This window comes from Austrofundulus limnaeus, unplaced genomic scaffold, assembly GCF_001266775.1.
Source record: "Austrofundulus limnaeus strain Quisiro unplaced genomic scaffold, Austrofundulus_limnaeus-1.0 Scaffold16, whole genome shotgun sequence".
Taxonomy (NCBI): domain Eukaryota; kingdom Metazoa; phylum Chordata; class Actinopteri; order Cyprinodontiformes; family Rivulidae; genus Austrofundulus; species Austrofundulus limnaeus.
This window is the reverse complement of record NW_013952418.1, coordinates 3,690,769-3,698,064: the sequence shown is the minus strand read 5'-3', so window position 1 is coordinate 3,698,064 and position 7,296 is coordinate 3,690,769. Positions and strand designations below refer to the sequence as shown.

The 7,296-nt window shown below is 40.4% G+C and overlaps 1 long non-coding RNA gene across 1 annotated transcript in view; it reads left to right on the top strand.

Annotated features, from left to right (window-relative positions):
• The window catches only part of LOC106513994 (uncharacterized), a 19,338-nt gene that overhangs the window by 8,641 nt on the left and 3,401 nt on the right, over positions 1-7,296 (top strand). The window contains exon 2 of the long non-coding RNA XR_001309855.1: positions 7,016-7,194. This is a non-coding gene — a long non-coding RNA (uncharacterized LOC106513994). The remainder of the gene's footprint in view (positions 1-7,015; positions 7,195-7,296) is intronic.

The window sequence follows — 7,296 nt, the reverse complement described above, 5'->3', positions numbered from 1 at the left end:
CTAAACTGATGTCAATTTAGGCCCTTTTATAAAAAGAAATGACCAAATACAATGGTGATACAAAAAACATACTGTAGGTAACAGAAAACTAAGAGCAGAGAAGGAAGTCTGCAGTGGACGTGACGAAAACCAGCTGATGGAGGGACTGACAAGAGCTTGAAATACCACATTTTTCTTTAACTCCTGCTTACAGCTTCCTACACGCGCACGTGTTTTCTGAGTGTTCGATTAAAAAACAACCCATTGTTTTGTTGCTGCGTTGCATCCTCGCTGCAGAGAATCATGTGTGCTGAGGATTCCTGTGTGGCAGATAGATGCTGAAACCACTTCTTCATNTCTCGCTAAAAGCAAAGCTAGTACAATGCTAGGTAAAAGCAGCAAAAGGCTACTTAAAAGTCAAAAATCACAAACAGTTATCTAACGTCTAAAGTTAGAATAGAGGTAGCTAAAAATAGCAATAGATGGTTAGCAAAGGTGAGCTGGAGAAGTACCAGAAAGCAGTTTTTTAAAGGATAGCGAGGAACCAAACATAGCAAAAGATGTCCTGAAAATATAGCAAAAACCTAAAACTATCCTACAGTATTTCACTTAAAGAAACTTTTATGTGCAAAGCGACATTTTAATATTCTAATTTTATTTTGTCTTGATGAATCAAATCATTATCAGAATTCTACGATCCTTAAAATAGCATTATTTTTTATGATTTAGTTTATTTTTCACCTTTAAAGGATTGGCATTTTGTGAACGCCTGTTCTTTTACACGTGGAAATCTTCCAGCTGATGTTTTCAGCATGAGGCAGGAAGTTCTCGTAAACCAGAAATCCCTCCAACAAACCTGAACCACATATGCACAATAAACTGAGTCCTTTAGACCTCACATTGCTTACTGTAGTACTTCTCAAAGTGTTTAGACAATAAATACTAACCTTTAGAGGTACTGATGCCCACGTTTGTACACACTTGAAAGTCTGAAAGCAAAAGAATAATGTCCTTATCAAAGTGGCCTCTTTATTGCACAATCCCTGAGCCAGTGTTAGGTCCCCTTTTTGTCACTTACCCTCCTTACCCCCCTGTGTGCCATAATTAATCCTCTCTCAACTTTCTCATAGATCCACCCCACCACATATGCACACACATATAAAACACACAGCGCCACATGCCTCCATCCCCCATGATGCCCCAGGCCCACGGAGCTGCCATATGTCCACCATGTTGCTTTGTTTTCAGTGTGCTCATTTGAACCTTCTTCAACATGTAAGGAAAGCCCTATGAATAGAATGAACGCAAAGCAATAAATAAATAAATTAATCCAAGCTCATTTCTTACTAAAGCTACATATAGTCAGTTTAATTTTTACACAAGATAGTTTAATTATGGCAATATTTTAGTGATGATCAACTTCAGTTCACTTCCTTGTTTGTGTGTTTGTAAAACAGGTCCAACTATGGCGCGGTATGAGGGCCAAAATTAAGACTATTGCACAACCAGCAGTTGCTACATCCTTGTAGCAGGAGGCTATATCTATTTCTAAGCCAGCTATTGATCTGATTAATGATAGGCCAGCACCGGTAACTGAGAGATTCTGCCAAATGAGGAGACTATTCATTTGCATTAGCATTGGAGAGGCTAGCGACTAGCATGGATTAGCTGGCGTTAGCTTTGGAAAGGCTAGCTACTAGCATGGATAAGCTGATATTACCGTTGGAGAGGCTAGCTACTAGCATGGATAAGCTGGCGTTGGCATCGGAGAGTCTGGTGACTAGCATTGATAAGCTGGAGTTGGCATCACAGAGGCTAGGGACTAGCATGGATTAGCTGGCGTTAGCTTTGGAGAGGCTAGCTACTAGCATGGATAAGCTGGTATTACCTTTGGAGAGGGTAGCTACTAGCATGGATAAGCTGGCGTTGGCATCGGAGAGGCTGGTGACTAGCATAGATAAGCTGGAGTTGGCATCACAGAGGCTGGTGACTAGCATAGATAAGCTGGAGTTGGCATCACAGAGGCTAGGGACTAGCATGGATAAGCTGGCATTAGCTTTGGAGAGGCTAGCTACTAGCATGGATAGGGCTGTGTCCAAAACGGCAGGCCGGGTCCTCCGAAAGTCGAATTTGTCGGCCGCATACGTCACAGCGCCGCGACGAAGGACGTCCAAAACCGAAGACTCCTCCGATGCGGCCGACAAATACGTCCTTCCTTTGGCCCGAATCGAAGGACTGGTCTGATGGATCCTTCCCGGCCCAGCATATCCCATAATGCATTGCGGCCCGACCGGAGATTTTTTTAATGCTAGTAATGGCAGACGAAGCGAGAGAAAAGAATACATTTTAAATAAAAAATATGGTGATATAAAATTTTTTTAAAAAAATTAGCAGTTGTAATTCTAATACTTTTATATTTGTATGGACATGTTTTTAAATACTATTTTTTCGTCATAAAAAACGCGAAATAAACATGAACCTACAGTGGGTCAGTTAGTTCTTCAAATGATACTTTTAAGTTAATTTTATAGTTTTGTGATATTAATAATGCTAATGTATTGATATTTTTCTAGTTTTGATTTAAGTTTGCTTGTTTAGCGTCGTCACAGTTGCTAGGTGACAAGACGTACGCCAGGGTAAGGAGGGGAGGCTAGACCGTCCAAATCCACAGCCTCTTTTTTCCGGTCTTCCCGGTCTACCAAGGACCCGGCCCGCCACGACCGGGTAGTCTGGGTCCTCCGAAGGACCCGGCCTGTCGTTTTGGACACAGCCTAAGCTGGTATTACCTTTGGAGAGGCTAGGGACTAGCATGGATAAGCTGGAGTTGGCATCACAGAGGCTAGGGACTAGCATGGATAAGCTGGCATTAGCTTTGGAGAGGCTAGCTACTAACATGGATAAGCTGGCGTAGGCATCAGAGAGACTAGTGACTAGCATGGACAAGCTGGCGTTAGCATCAAAGAGGCTATGACTCGCGTGGATAAGCTGGTTGCACAATAGTCTTAATTTTTGCCCCATAGACAGATCAGTATCAATAGTGATATAATTGTGTGAGCAGATGACAAGATTTGTGATTCCTAAAAATTCCAATTTATTTTATATAAAGGTTGGCTTTAATTTGCAATAAAAAGATAGAGTCACGTATTTTGTTGAAGGCAGACAGAGGAGTGAGGGGCAGGATTAGCTGGCAGTGACTCAGCACAGTTTGCTGAGGACACGACCCGAGCCACCGCTGCTTCACATCTCTGATGGAGAGGTGTCAAGAAAAGCAGGTCAGGTGGTGGCATCACTCCAAACCATTACTGACATTCAGAACAAAAGGAGGAACAGCTTCCCTTAGCACAATAAAACAAGACAGCTAACTCAGCTGATGCAGAGAAGTAGCAGGTGGCGAGTGCGTGTCCATCCATGCGAGTCTCCAAATAAGTAACCACCTCCCAGAATGTTTTCCCAATAAGTTTAAAAAAAAGAGACTTATCCTTCATTAACTTACTTCCATCCAGCTGCAAGCTGCTGACTTTCCTCTGACCCTGACAGCATTGCCTGGTAAGCACGAAGGCTTAAAGAGAATGATATGATTACATGCATGCATGTGCAAAATATGCAGCCTTCCAGTGTTTCATTGTTTAAACTCATACAAATATTGAGTTGTGGCCAATTATTAACTTTTTTTTTAAAAATTGTCACTGGAAAAACTAATGCTTTGCTGTTCAAAATGGTAAACATTAACCTCATGGGGAAAAACATTACCAAAGACTCCCATGAGATGATTTTATGTTTTGTAAAAATGTGAAAGTGAGGTGGGGGAAGTCAGAGTGTGAGAATGAGGTCAAAGCAGAGGCAGACAGAAAATTCTGACTGAAAACACTTCCACGACAGAATAATAGTCCCATCTGATGGTTACTGATGGACAAAACACCTCCTATGAATTCTTACAGCTGAGCTTTTTTAGTCTGATGAATAGTAAATCTTCCTGCAGGCAACTGGAAACGCTGTACAAAATTTTAAGATTAGAAAAGAATAATATTAATTTAAAAAACATGTTGGACTAATGCTATCACCATTAAACCAACAAGTTGTCAACCATGAAATGGACCAACAAGTGAAAAAAAAAAGGAGAGGACAGAAAGCAGGAAGCTGAAGTTTTATAGGAGGAGCTCCCCCTAGTGGCTGATGACAGTATGACTTTTAAGTCGCCCATGTAAACAAACGGGACATTTTCCTAAGAAATAAAAACTACACTTAAGATAGTTGATTAAATTAAATGGGACAGTGCATAATAATGAACGTGCACTGTTCATTATTATTATCCATAAATATATCGGATTTAGCAAAATGCTAATTTCCAGCCATAGTCCCATGCGATAAATGTTTTCAGCTGTTAATTTTTGTGATCTGTTAAAAGCCTTTATGTTACGTTTAGCTTCAGTTTTGGGTTGAACTCTGTACAATCGATTAACAATTTTACAAATAATGAGCTAAAGTGGAGTATTTGAGACTGATCCACGACTCGTACCTGTTTAGCCGTTGCAAGCTAAAGATTGATCTAACGCACTCCCCTCCCTGCTGGGGGTCATTAGGGTCTTTGTTATCTCGCACAAACACAGCATATCGCGCAGTTTAAAGCATGGAACTCTGCACTCCAGGTTTTAAATTTAAAAAGCTCCCTGGATGGGGAACCAAACATGTTCAAGTACAGTCTGGAAATCCAGTTGCTTCAGTTTTAAAGCTGAAGGATTTGCCATGTCCTGGGAAACACACAACATCATAAGGCCAGGCCTTTAAATCATATTTATTATTAAACGCTCTATATTTTAAAGGCTACATTCCATCATAATAACTTTTTTCTTTTAGACTGGTTTGGTGTGTTTTGTCTGTATTAAATTCTTCCAGCCACAAACATCTTCCTAAGTGTTCTGCCAGGCCTCTTCATTTGCTGTCTAATGCCAGGATTAGACTCCACATATTTGGTTCGATCCCTTGCAGAGGTTTCTCTTTCCTCTCCCTCTCTCCACCCCCGCATCTCTTCCTCCTCTTCCTCCATCATCTCAGCCAACTCACCCTGAGCGGTGAGTTTATGGGTCTCTAGTTTTTTCCATGGTCTGAGTGTCTCCCTGCATGCTGACACAAGCAAGAAACAGTCACAGTTCAGCCATAAACTTGTGTACACACAAAAACACACAAACACAAGCCATGCACGGGGGAGAAAACATTTCCTCAGTGTTTTGCTCTTAAACACTCTTAAACAAACACTGCCGTTTAAAGGGTGACTGCTTTCCCCTCACTTTCCTACAGCATACTGTGCAATATCAAATGTGTGAAATGTATCTCAAGTGCAATATTTTCAAATAACTAAGACGTATATTTTGTAAAAACATTCTCATTCTTAATTTCTATAAATAGAAATTCTTCTATTTTTTGTTTAGTGTACATTTTGTCTTATTATATTTAATTTGTCTATTTTATTTTATTGTGTCTATTTTTTTTACTTTGTCTTGTCTACAAAACAAAGTACCTTGGAGTAGCAAATCCAATTTCAATAATGTAAATTATAATGAGAATAAAGGCGATTCTGATTCTGAGCTCATTTTGATCATTTATATTAACGCATCCCTGTGTCTGAACATGACGAGATACTGTGTTTAAAAACAAGGTCTGAAAAAATACAGCAGATGAGCTGTACCAGAAAAAAAAAACATTAATTAAAGGCCAAGAAATGAAGAAAGGACAGAAGCTTTCGTGCCAGAATTTTAAATTAAGATCATTTTACGTTGACAAATGGTGGGTTTAAAGCCATTCAGATCAAGCCTTCTACGTAACATTTTGTGCAGTTGCATGCATATTTAGGWACAAATTGTGTCTTTGAATTACCTGATAAAAAATAACTTAAAAGGTCCATCCTTTGAGTTTAGAATTTTTTTTAATGTCTGAATGATTCATTGGTCAGAGTCGAGCTTCTTCTGAAGAGTCTGGACAGAAAACGAATAAAAAATAAAAAATGCCCAAAGCTGAATTTTGAAACAGCAGTCCAGACCACTATAAAAGATTATAAGAAAGGCTGGATTCTTGGAAGCAAAACCATAATAATATGAAAAAAGTGGTTTGACTCAAGACTTTTGCACAGTACTGTATGGCTGCCAGTGTAATTTCAGCCAGGAATCTGAACAATGCTGTGATCTGAACTGAGCCTGACACCATGTAGGGCCCCATGCAGCTGATTTACCCCCATCCACATCTGCCCCAGTTATTCAGGGACTCTTTTGGGGTCTTATTTGTCACAAATGTTTTTTTTTTCTTTTACAAATGTTTAAAATAAGACGACAGAGCACTAAAGTTTCCTGTCATGCTCACAATGGGGCTAAATAATTCCGTAGCAGTGCTGTATCGTGACAAACATCCTCCGAGCACGACGTCGCAGATGTTATATGTGTCTCTGAGGTTAACCATATTCAGCCTGGAGCGTGCTCAGTTCTCCATCCAGMACAGCGAGAGGCCCGTGTCACTTATCTGAGGAATTCACCCCAACTGTCTCCTCTTCATAAACACTCCCCTGTGGAGCACATTTCTCCCTCTCACACCGGCTTTCTCAACCCTCTGGATCTTTGTGCTGCGCAGACAGTTTGCTTTGAAAACAGCTGAAAGTAAAATCTAAACAAGAGCGTGTTCAACTGAAACAATATCCATCATGCAAAACCCACAGTGTCTAAAAACGTCACCTGGAAGTTTTACTCACGACTCATGTTGCCAACGTAATTCACTTTGTCTTTTGTGTTTCTTTAACCCATTGTCGTGGACACGTTTATCAAGAATGCAGAAACACGTTGGAATAAATGCACAGAAAGTCTGCGTGTATGGTCGTGAATTATTTAATTCCGGGCAACAATAAACAGAAACCAAATCAAGGAAGTCTGTTGAATTGTGGCCCGGAATTAAATAATTCACGACCATACACGCAGACTTTCTGTGCATTTATTCCAACGTGTTTCTGCATTCTTGATGAACGTGTCCATGACTGTTTATTGGCGTTGTCTTAAAGGCGGTTCCGAGGACCGGAGCTACCCGCTGCGGCCGGCGTTTCGGCTGGACAGGAGGAAAGAGTTTTTTWAAGTTTTTTCCCTCTACTGAACGTGTCCACGCTGGGATTTGTCCTTAGTTTCGGCCGCTGTGGTTGTCTTTGGGACTGGAGCTGGAAAGAACCTGTCTGACAGAAACACGGTGAGCTAATATCTTCATTACATTTTAGAGAAAAAAGTATTAGTTCCACCACACCATCAAACAGTTGGTCCTCAGGAAAAACTGCAGTTTATTATATATATA